Source organism: Onychomys torridus, chromosome 5, assembly GCF_903995425.1.
Source record: "Onychomys torridus chromosome 5, mOncTor1.1, whole genome shotgun sequence".
In the NCBI taxonomy this organism is placed as follows: domain Eukaryota; kingdom Metazoa; phylum Chordata; class Mammalia; order Rodentia; family Cricetidae; genus Onychomys; species Onychomys torridus.
Window position 1 is genome coordinate 118,546,419 of NC_050447.1, and position 11,533 is coordinate 118,557,951.

The 11,533-nt window shown below is 43.9% G+C and overlaps 1 long non-coding RNA gene across 1 annotated transcript; it reads left to right on the plus strand.

The window, feature by feature from the left end:
• The first annotated feature begins 5,700 nt into the window (after positions 1–5,700).
• LOC118583567 lies at positions 5,701–11,323 on the plus strand. Its single transcript, XR_004944959.1, has 3 exons — positions 5,701–5,779; positions 7,695–7,880; positions 11,274–11,323. It is a non-coding gene; the product is annotated as an uncharacterized LOC118583567 (long non-coding RNA).
• The last annotated feature ends 210 nt before the right edge of the window (positions 11,324–11,533 follow it).

The following is an 11,533-nucleotide window of genomic DNA, read 5'->3' on the forward strand; positions in this document are numbered from 1 at the left end:
ATTATTGTGAGTCAAGTATTGTCTTTCTTCAGTCTTCCTCACAAACATTTATTTGATTGCACGACAAAAGATTCAAAAGATACAAAAGGAAGACAAACAGGCTATTTCCTGGTGCAGAATCTGGCATCATGGGTTGTCCTGGTGATTATCTGAATGGAATGAGTGCTTTTGAAAACATGCTCATTGTTCCTCCAAACAGGCATACTAAGAGTCCCTGTGATCCAAGGATAGACAGTGGGTTTGTCATCATTCAGACCCCACTTTGTACTTTACAGAACCCAATAATGAGCCAACAGTGAACTCAGGTCCCCACGTTCAAAAGACTGTTAGTTTGGCCTAAAGCAGTTTTACAAGGCACAGATGTTTCCTCGCTGTGAGCAGAGTGTAATAGTTTTGCAATGGGAATTTTGGTGCCTGGAATATCAAAGTACAGGACTTCTTGGATCAACAGTACTCCATCCATTCAGGACCTCAGCAGCCTGAAGGTCAGAATGCAGCTACAGAGCCTAGCCTAGCCTCTGCCAGAACAGCCAGCTCACCTGGCTTCAGGCACACCAGCCCCATGTTTGTCCTTTGAAGACTTAAACTCATCATTTATCTCAGTGTCTTGTCATCTGTTACAACCTCTGCCTGGAATTTCCACCCCCTCAGCTTGTCTCCCTCTTCTTTAAAACAAAACCATTTATCTATCTATCTATCTATCTATCTATCTAACTAACTAACTATATATCTATCTATCTATCATCTATCTATCTATCTATCTATCTAACTAACTAACTATCTATCTATCTGTCTCTATCTATCTATCTATCTATCTATCTATCTATCTATCTCTATCTATCTATCTCTATCTATCTATCTCTATCTATCTACCTATCTATCTATATCTATCTATCTATCTATCTATCTATCTACCTATCTACCTATCTATCTATATCTATCTATCTATATCTATCTATCTATCTATCTATCTATCTATCTATCTATCTACCTACCTATCTATCATCTATTTATGTGACAGTGTGGGGAAGGGTGTGCATGTGAAGGTCATCAGAGGACAGTGTCTGGCAGTCTGTTCTCCCCTTCTACCATGTGGGGGTCAGGCATTAATCTCAGATCATCAAACTTGTCAGCGTTTCTTTACCCCCTGCGCCATTTTGCCAGCCCATCAGCTCTTGTCCAGCCTACCCATTCTCAGGTTTTCCCTATCTGTCCTGTCCATAGCATAATCTGTAATGCTCTTGGGTGGTTCCTCTCCATTACCTGACTCCATTGCCTGCATGTTAAGTTCGGTGACAGCAGGGCCTTGGTCTGCATGGTATCCCACTGTCCTGTGCAGTGTGTGGTACATAGTCATTGCTCAGTGTAATATGAATGAGTAATGAATGAATAATATGAAATTTGTTCTTATTACCTGTCTTAGTTACTTTTCTATTGACATGACAAAACACCATTATGGTGATATTTTATTTGTACTGAAATGTGATTTTATTTGTATGTTAATAAATAAAGTTGCCTGGGGGTCAGAGCAAATAGCAAGCCATAGCAGAAGCTGGGCAGTGGTGGTGGTGCACACCTTTAATCCTAGCTCTTGGGAGGCAGAGCTAGGTGAATCTCTGTGTGTTCAAGGATACAGCCAGCCTGGAGACATACGCCTTTAATCTCAATACCAACCATAGAAGACCTGAAGGTCTGTATAGATGGGCAGTGACAAGGAGGTCATGTGGTTGGGTTTACAACCAATGAGAAGGCAGAACAGTCAATAAAAAGAGAAAGTCAATAAAAGGGCAGACACACAAGAAGTAGGCCTCTTGCTGAGGGGAAGGACAGCAGCAGCAGTGAAGGATAAGAAAGGGTTTTTAGCTCTTAGCTATTGCTCTGACCTCTTGGGCTTTTAACTCTGTAGTCGGCTCTGTGTTTCTTATTTAATAAGACTGTTCATCTACACACCATGATCAGGGCAATTTATTGAAGAAAGCATTTAATTGGGGACTTGCTTACAGTTTCAAAGGGTCAGTCCATGACTGCCATGGCAGGGAGAACGGTGGCAGACAGGCAGGTATGGTGCTAGAGCAGTAGCTGAGAGCTTATACCCTGATCTTCATGCAGGAGGTAGAGAGAGATGGGGAGAGAGAGAGAGAGAGAGAGAGAGAGAGAGAGAGAGAGAGAGAGAGACTGGGCCTGGCATGGGCTTTTAAAACCCCAGAGTCCACCCCTAGTTCCAACAAGGCCACACCTCCTAATTCTTTCTAAGCAGTTCCACCAACTAGGGACAGAGCATTCAAATATATTTGCCTATGGGGGCTGTTCTCATTCAAACCCTCCACATTAATAAAATGGGATATTCTACAACACATGATCCTTAGCATTGATGTTTCTCAGAAAAAGTATGCCCTCTGAGAATGTGATATGCATGTGGGAAAGAGTAAAAATGAGTTAGGACATAAACAGTGAAATGAAAGCCAGATGTGTGTGTGGGGGGTGATAACTGCCCTGTAAGCCCTGTCATCACTGGGGACATTGAAATAGGCTCATAAGTTTGAAGCCAACCAGCTTGGGCTGTACAAGACTCTGTCTCAAAAATAAATGAATACATACATTAATTAGTTAATTAATATATGGAAATAACATGGAGAGAGTACATTTTCCTTTGAGGCAGGATGAGGAAGTCTGCCTTGAGTCATCTTTAAGTCTGAAAATATTTCATCTACCAGAATCCTGTCACTCTTCACTTTTTCCCAAGTCAGTCTTACCCTGAGAAAACAGAAATGTCCACCCACATTCCTGATGGCCTCATGTTTCCCTGAAAGTTAGGCTGGGGAGAGGATGTGTGGAGAGAGTGTTTAAAAGTTTCCTTCAAAAATTGTTTTCAAAGAAAATTCCTTTTCTTAGTCCTAGACCCTTGAGTCTAGAGCAATGTGCAACAGCTTCTGGGAAATTAAGCCATGGCACATAATTCTGACTTTATGGATTGGGTGAGGAGGGGGCTGGACTTGCTTCTGAGCAAGCCAGAGCTGCCTACTGGCTGTAAGATTTTCCAGAAAGTGGAAGAATCTGGGGGAGGGGGAAGATTGGATAAGCCTGAAAGAAAATTCTCCTGGGATTGTGAAGTTGAGTGGGAGACTGGGGTAAGGACTACACTTTTCTTGGAATTCCCTTTTTTAGACCCCCAGCTGTAGCTAGCCTTTGGAATTCTCCTGAGCTTAAAGGTAAGAGGTGTTGCTGCCCAGAGTCTTAAGTGGCCTCAGCTGTGCAGAGAGAAAGATGCTGGTGACGTGGAAAAGTCCTTGTGTCAACCTGGATAAGGTGGCATGTGACTCCCTGCTACCACACCTGTTTTTCCTGCATGTTGGAGTTCCCTGGCTCACATTGTTTATCTCCAAAGAGCTGGTAGTCTCCTAGCCCAGCTCCTAAGTGCCACTTGAGAGGGACAAAATCTACAGATGTGGAACAGGGAGAACATAAGAAATCTGATTCCAATGATAGCTTTTAGTGGAGCTGGCTCAAAAGTAATTGTGAGAGGTCGAGCAGCTAGATACACACAGAGACCATGAGTAGGCACAGCTGCCGAGGCTGGAATGGAATCTGCTGCATTGGTTTGTGGGGAGAGGAAGTAAGAAGATCACTGGGGACCATGGGCCTAGAGTATCCTCACAAAGGAGGAAAGAAGAGTAAAAAACCAAGGCTGGACACAACAGATGCTAAGGAAACACCATTGCCAAAGATTGGCTGTGTCTTCTCTGGACAGGGCCAGGGATGGTTAAGGTTTGACTCTGAAATGCCCCTCTCAGGTTCCTGCATTGAATACTTACTCAATAGCTGTTCAGGAGGCGTTGGTACCCTTAGGATGTGACAGAATATTCGGGGTCCACCTTGGAAAGATGCACCCAGCCTTTAGTTCTGGTTTGCCATGATGTGAGGAACCTCTTCTTCAAGTTTCTGCCACTGTGAATTAAGCTGGGCACAGTACTGCCAGTGAGGAGCTGTGAAGAGGAAGTTGGATTGAAATTCTCTGAAATGGCAAGTGCAAATCAGGTGCTTTAATTGCTTCTGTCAGGTACTCTGGTCATAGCAATGTGAACGAGTTATTGCAATGTGGGGCCACTCATTCTCTCTCTCTCTCTCTCTCTCTCTCTCTCTCTCTCTCTCTCTCTCTCTCTCTCTCTCTGTAGTCATACATAGAACATAACTATAAATAACAAGAATAAAATCCTTTTCCCAGGGAACTGGTAATATAATGGTAAGCAGTGATGAGGGTGATGGAGAAAAATTGAAGAACATAGAGTGTGTGCAGAGAAAGAACGAGCTGTGGGTGTTCCAGAGAGAGAAGGACAAGGAACAACACCCTGGGGAGAAAGTTCATGGATAACTCAGAAGTCATCTCCTCTTCCTCCTCTCTCTTCCTCCTCTCTCCTTCCTGGCCCTCCTCTCCCCCTTTCTTCTTTGATGAAGTTGGAGCCTACAGCGTTTCACGTGCCAGGGCTCTTATTCTACCACTGAGATTCATCCTCAGCCCCTTTCTTTTGCATCTTCTAATTTTGAGATAGCGTCTCCCTAACTTGCCCAGGCTGCCTTGGAGTCTGTAGCCCAGACAGGCCAGAACTTGTGATCATCCTTCCTCAGCCTCCCAGGCCTCCCCTGGGACTGCAGGCCTGTGCCACAGACACAACTCTCCTCTCTTCTTTTAAATGGCTGTACTTCTCAATGGAGGGCCCCTGTAAGTGGAGGTGTCATCTCACCAAAACTGGAAGGAAGGCAGAATGATAGAGACCACTGCAGTTTAATTAGATGACCCATTTCTCTCCTATTAGTTTCACAGTGGAGGCCAGGCCATATGTTCCTATGCTTTGTTCTCCCTCATTGCCCCTCTACCTGATAATGGTGAAGGGCACTGGCTTGCAGACTCCTACAGAGAATAGGAAGGTACACACTGGTGGTCAGTGAAGGCAGTGTGGACTCCTCTTGATGTGCTGAAGACCAGGTGTGCTAAGCCCAAAGTCGATTCAGCAGGTAGGTGCCTGGGGACACCTCCAGCCTTACTATGATGCTTCCGTATGACCCGTTTGCTGATGAAGAGACTGAAATGCAGGTGGATGGAGGAATTGCCTAGAGACACACAGTATAATGGAGCTTGGACTTGAAGCCAACTGCTCCCATGTATAGGGAAGTCTTAAAGGAAGATTTGAGCTGAACCAGTAAGGAGAGGGTTCCTAGACAGCATTGCTCTGGTGACGAGCCTTCACTGTTGCACAACTGAATCACCCAGGAGATTTTTAAACTCTCAGTGCCCAAGTCTTCCCCCAAGCCGATTAAAATGGCATCTCTAGAGGTGAGACCCAGGTACCAGGCTATCAGATAGTGTAAGCAGGTACAACTTGCCAGTGAGCAGCCCTGGGCTAATGGCAAGCTCAGTTGTAGTTATGAAAAAGAAAAACTCAGGAACTCTTTTTTTTTTTTTTTTTTAAAAAAAAGGACAGTATTGATAGTTTGCTATTTATTTCTTCCTTCTCTGGCCACTCCAGCACAGTCATTTTTCAAGATAAGAAGTAGGGTTAAATGGGTATCAAAACATGAATAAAATTGAAAGCAAATTGCTAAGTGAGAAATAAAAGCAATGAATAATGTAAAAGGGGGAAGAGCTGGAACAAGTAGGGCAGAAAGCAAGTCCAAGAGAATAGTATAAGCAGAGGGCCACTTGGGAAAGGCGCTGTGGGGTTGGAATATAAATGCAGGAAGGGAGAGCTGCTGTGCAAGCCCTGTCTTTTGGAAACTCAGAACGGTAAGTACCTTGGACGCCTGAGGGATTTCAGCTCTTACAGATGATTGACAAGCTCAGGCCACAAGCTGCCAGGGCCTCCCCAGAAGGACAGTCACAGCCTTGGTCTGCACGGCATGTTTGGAACTGAGAGGCGACACTGTGAGAGCAAGAGGTCTCCAGTGACGCCGACCTTTGCTCAGCTGGGAGGTGTGGTGTGGGGAAAGGAGAATCAGGATCCAAAGGGTGGGAGAGAAGCCCCTACTTCAATTCGAAGGAGTGTGGCTCACATCTGCTCCCTTTCCCTTTTAGTCCTCAGCCGCTAGGATGAGAGTTACTGTGCTCACAAGGGCTCCCATAGGATCAGCTTCCCTGTAGACCAAAAGCCATCAGAAGTTAAAAGAACAGCATCTTGCTTGCCTTTCCAGGCTGTTACCTGAGTGAAGACTGCCTCTAGTCTGGTGTTTGGTAATGACTGCAAATCTCTGTCATTCTTTGACTGTCATTGATGTCCATGACCATTACTAGCAAACCTCCCAAAGGGAGAGATAACACTGTCTTTTTACTGACAAGTACTAGCTTCTCCAAGAAGACTTGCTTCTAACCAATTTCTCAGCAGCCTCAGGTTGTGAATAATGAATGTTTGTAAACTCAGAATATTCCTTCTAACAGGAACTGTGGTTTTGTGCAGTGGTTTCAGGATAATGCATTGGAATGAGACAGGCAATAGCAGATCTTTTTGTCTGACATGACTATGTGATGCAGGTTGAGAGGTGCACTTGCAGGTGTCCATTGTGGAGCAGCTGGTGGGCACCGAGCGACAACTGTGAAACCATGCTTGAGTAGGGCCAAGGACTGCTTGTTTTCAGACTTTGTAAAAACTGTCAGTGTAGACTGGCCCATCTTCATGTATTTTCCCTGCAACAACCTTCTTGAGAAGACAAGGGAGTTCTGGTGAATAAGTGTACACTAAGGCCCATTCTGTAGATTCTGGCTTCATTTCTATGGTGATGAAACAATCTGACCAAAAGTTAATTAGAAGAGGACATGCAATTCCAGGTCACAGTTCATCAATGAGGGGAGTTAAGGCAAGGAACTTGAAGAAGGCAGGCCTGTTTGCTATTTCACAAAGCATTACCTCCAACCAAGGGACTCACTTCACAGCCAAAGAAGTACCTCAGGAACCATATAGGGTGCTGTCTGCCAGTCAGCTTACATGTTGGTTTATATTCAGCTAGTTTTCTTAATCTGTTGAGGATCACCTGCCTAGAGATAGTACCACCCACAGTGGGCTGGACTCCTCTAATTAACAATCAAGACAGTCCCCCATAGACAATCCCATAGACAGATCTGATCTAGGCAATTTCTCAATTGAAGTTCTCCTCTCAGAAGATTCTAGGCTGTGTCAAGTTGACAGTTAAATCTAACCAGGATATTTAATTATAGAATAAATATCTATTATGCAAATATGTTGGAAAAAGAAGCATTTGCATGGAAGATTCTCTCTTTAGTACATTTCCTTTCACCCTTAAGTGCCATCTTTCTATGCTTTATGAAATGGAATATTCTAGAATGTTCTCAAAGAGGTGACTAGATATTGGCAAAGTGTCCAAACAGATATCCACCCTCTCAGTGATTCATGATATTACTTTACTATGAGTTCCTGAAAGAAAAAAAAAGTCCCAAATTTGTAGATCGGCATAATGAGGTACCTTTTTGATCGCCCAGGACAGCAAACTAGTGATTTGATATGAAATGGCTTTTCTGTGTGCTTTCAATACCTGTGAGCAAGTGTTTGAAGCAACATTGTGGTACCAGGTAGAGTAGAAATTGCCATAGGCACAAAATTCCCAAACAAACATTTAACCTAACAACATTACCAAGCTAGTCATAGTGTTCCCATTAAACCCTCTTAAATGAGCTCTCTGTGCCCACACAGAATTAGTCAAACTACACTTCTGTGTGATTACATCTCTGGCAGCGCTGCCTCTGGAACTTACCCACTTGCTCAAGCGTGGCTGATGCTGTATATTCATGGATGGGAAAGGACACCTTGACTCTCTTCAAACATGACCACGTTGGAAAAAGGAGAACAACAACAACAACAAAAATGTTTGCCGGACAGGTAAAGAACAAATCAGAGAGTCAATATTTGAGGATTTGGACACATCCTGGCACTTACAGAATCCCATAGTAAGAAAAGTTTAAGGGCTGGAGAGAGGGACCAGCTGGTAAGGGCACATTTTGTTCTTCTAAAGGATCCGAGTTCAGTTGCCAGAACCCATGTCCAGTGGCTTGCAACTACCTGTAACTTCAATTTTAGGGATTCCAACACCCTCTTCTGGTGTCCACAGGAATCCCAACACAGGAGGGTCACACACATACACACACACACACACACACACACACACACACACACACACACACTCACATACACTCAATAAATAAATGAAAACATGTTTTGCAAATCCCTCTAGTAGGTGCTGTACAGATTCTGGCTGGGAAACATCATGCCTTGAAAAGAAACAGAATGAGTCAGCACATTTTTTGCTTTGGTTTGTTTTGGTTTTTGAGACTGTGTCTTTCTATAAAGTTCTGACTGTCCTAAAGCTCACTCTGTAGACCAGGCTGGCCTCAAACTCACAGAGATCCACTTACCTCCACCTCTGAGTGCTGGGATTAAAGGCGTGTGCCACCACTCCTGGCAAGTCAGAGATATTTTTTAAAGGAATCACATAGTAAACCTTTGAGCTTTTGTAGATCTCAGGTTTATTCCAACAACTCAGTTCTGTCATCAGATTGCAAAGGCGGCCACAGGCTGTACAGAGACAATCGGAAGTAGCTGTGTTCCAGTAAGACTTATAAAACCCGCCATATGCTAGGTTTGCCAAGGGCTGTAGTTTTCAAAAACTTCCCTCCATTTATAGAACTGAGAAGGAGGTATACGTGTGGAGGACAGATGAACAAATTATAGAGCATAGAGAGCTCTTAAGACCTTTTTGGGGAAGTGTGAAGAAACAGATTCTGAACTCAGACCCTGGCCTTACTACTTGCCACCTGGGTGAGCTTGAATACTTTATTAAACCATTTATATTCATCTTTAAGGCCCTGTTTTGCTCATCTACACAGCAAAGATAGCAGTAGAACTCCATGTTATATGTTGAGGATGTTCCAAAGAACCCCGAGGAAAGGACATCCGTGAAAGTGGTTTCTCTAAGATGAGATCCCAACGTCTATTACTGTAAAGGTCACAGTAGTTGACATTTAAACAAATTTCACCCTAGCACAGTTTGACATGGCAATTAGGCACAAATAATATCCCATTTACATAAGTTATTTTGTATACCTGTAGGGACTGAGTGAGGTCCTGAGTGAGTGCAGTTCGGAGTGAATGTGTATTGTTTGATGTGAGCTGACTATGTCAAAGACCAAGAAATCTGACTCACGGGAAATTGGCAAAGCCTTTCCCTCCAGGTCAGGTTCAGAAAGGCAAAGCCTTCCTCTGTCCAAGCACAGGTGTTTATGAACAACTGGCCATTGTGTGCAAAAACTAGCAAGTGCGGCTTCCTACAGAGGCTCACTAGCCCCAACCCCGTGCTGTACCTAATAAACATACTGAGGTTCTGGGCCGGTGAGGCTCCATCAGAGTGCACACGGCCTATCTGACCTCTGCTCTTCTATACTTATATCTCCGTATTTGTCTTTTCCTCATTCCCTCGCCTCCCCTAGTCACAGTTCCAGGATGGGTTAAGTCTTGCAACCAAGGGTTTTCTCTTCCCACCTTGACCACTCTGCAGGATATTGAGCTGGGAAGAGGGGAACCATTTCCCTCAAATGGTTGAAGCATCACCATCATGTATTTGTGGATGAAGGCTTTTGTATTCCTTGGAGTCCAGACTTCTTATTTACAACTTTCCTGACACTAATGTCCACCATTGTCTCCTGATCGGGCATTTACCACCATGCTTCTATTATACTTTTACATGTGGTTTTAAAGTACATGGACACATTGTTTCTCTTTTTCTGAACTGTCTGGCTGCTGAAAGGCACAGTCTCTTCACCACATTGTAACAGGCTGCTGAGAGTAACCTCTGACACCAGGTAACCCAGAGAAGGCTGGAACATCGTAAATCTTAGCGCTAGGTCTTTACTGTCTAAAAGCTGCAGGCAGAAGATGAACCAATCGACTCAACTGTCCAAGCAAGTTCTTCTCCTTTCAAGGACTCCTTTGTGAAAACTTGCAAGTCTTTGGCATGGATGAGTTGCTGTGAGAACATACCTACCAATCTGTTTTGGAGTGTCAGGGGAATCACCTCAAGGGGATAAATTAAACACCTCTGCCTCCTGTTAACCCCACCACATACCCATGTTTCTGAAGTGGAATGGTCTACAAAGACATAACCAAACAGTAATGTGTGTCTCAGTCAAAAAGAGTTTTAGCTCTAAGAGACAGAAACAAAGCTAACTGAAAATACTTCACAGAAGTAAACACTCAAGATTACTAAATCTACTGGTTCAACAGGTCCAGGATCCAGATGCTATCTTACCAACATCCATACATCACCTCTGTCTCCAGCTGCCAGCTCCTACCTTGGCTGAGGTTGGCCAATGCTTTTTTCTTCACCCACAGACACAGCCGCATCAAGAGTAAGAAGATATCATATCTTCATGTGGGTTGCTTTTAGGAGCAATGACACCTTTCCCAGTCTTCTTGAAGATCTTACCACAATTCTTTGGTCACCAAAGATGGCAAGTTCAGTCCCACACTAATCCCAGGAAGAGGGAATAGGCAAGACCATCACATTGGCTTAGATGGCCTAGAATTTGCCCTGGAGCTCAGCTAGGAATATTGTCAACCTCACTGTGTCATTTGAGGAAGGAGTGGGTTCCAAACCAAATTTGGAGCTATGCTAACAAGGAAGACAATGTACTGGATGTTGGCAAACAATTAACATCAGGATTTTGGAGACACGACTAGAGCCCACTTGATGCTCTTACACACACACACACACACACACACACACACACACACACACACACACACCACCTTTCCTGCTAATCACTAATCAGCAGATGGCTAAAATGCCTTTGCAAAGATGAGAAGCTTTGCAGCACCATCTCAAGGGCTACACATAGATACAAAGTGGCTTAAAAAAAAAAGCATTAATTGAAAGGGTTTCTCTTAACTTGGGGAGGTCTAGTATACAATCTTTTCTTCTTTGGCAAAAATGAAGGGAATAAGAAAGGTATGTAGTACCCAGACATGGTGGTATAATTTATATATATATGCTATAGTACTTACCTTGCATTGTGGATTTTTGGTATATGAGTCTTCCTGTAGTGGTTTGAATAAAAATGGCCCCCCTAGGCTCACAGGGAGTGGCACTATTAGGAAGTGTGGCCTTGTTGGAGTAGGTGTGGCTTTGTTGCAGGAAGTGTGTCACTGGTGGGGGGAGGGGGCTTTGAGATCTCAAATGCTCAAGCCAGGTCTAGTGTGACTTTCATATCTTGCTGCCAGCAGGTCCAGATGTAAGGATTCTCAGCTCCTTCTCCAGCACCATGTCTGCCTGCATGCTGCCATGCTTCTCACCATGATGATAATGGACTAAACCTCTGAACTGTAAGCCAGCCCTAATTAAATGTTTTCCTTTATAAGGCATGCCATGGTCATGGTGTCTCTTAACAGCAATAGAAATTCTAACTAAGATACTCCCCTACCCTATTATGGGTGGATGACTACTATTTCTCATAGTATCCCAGCAACTAGGGTAGGGTTGG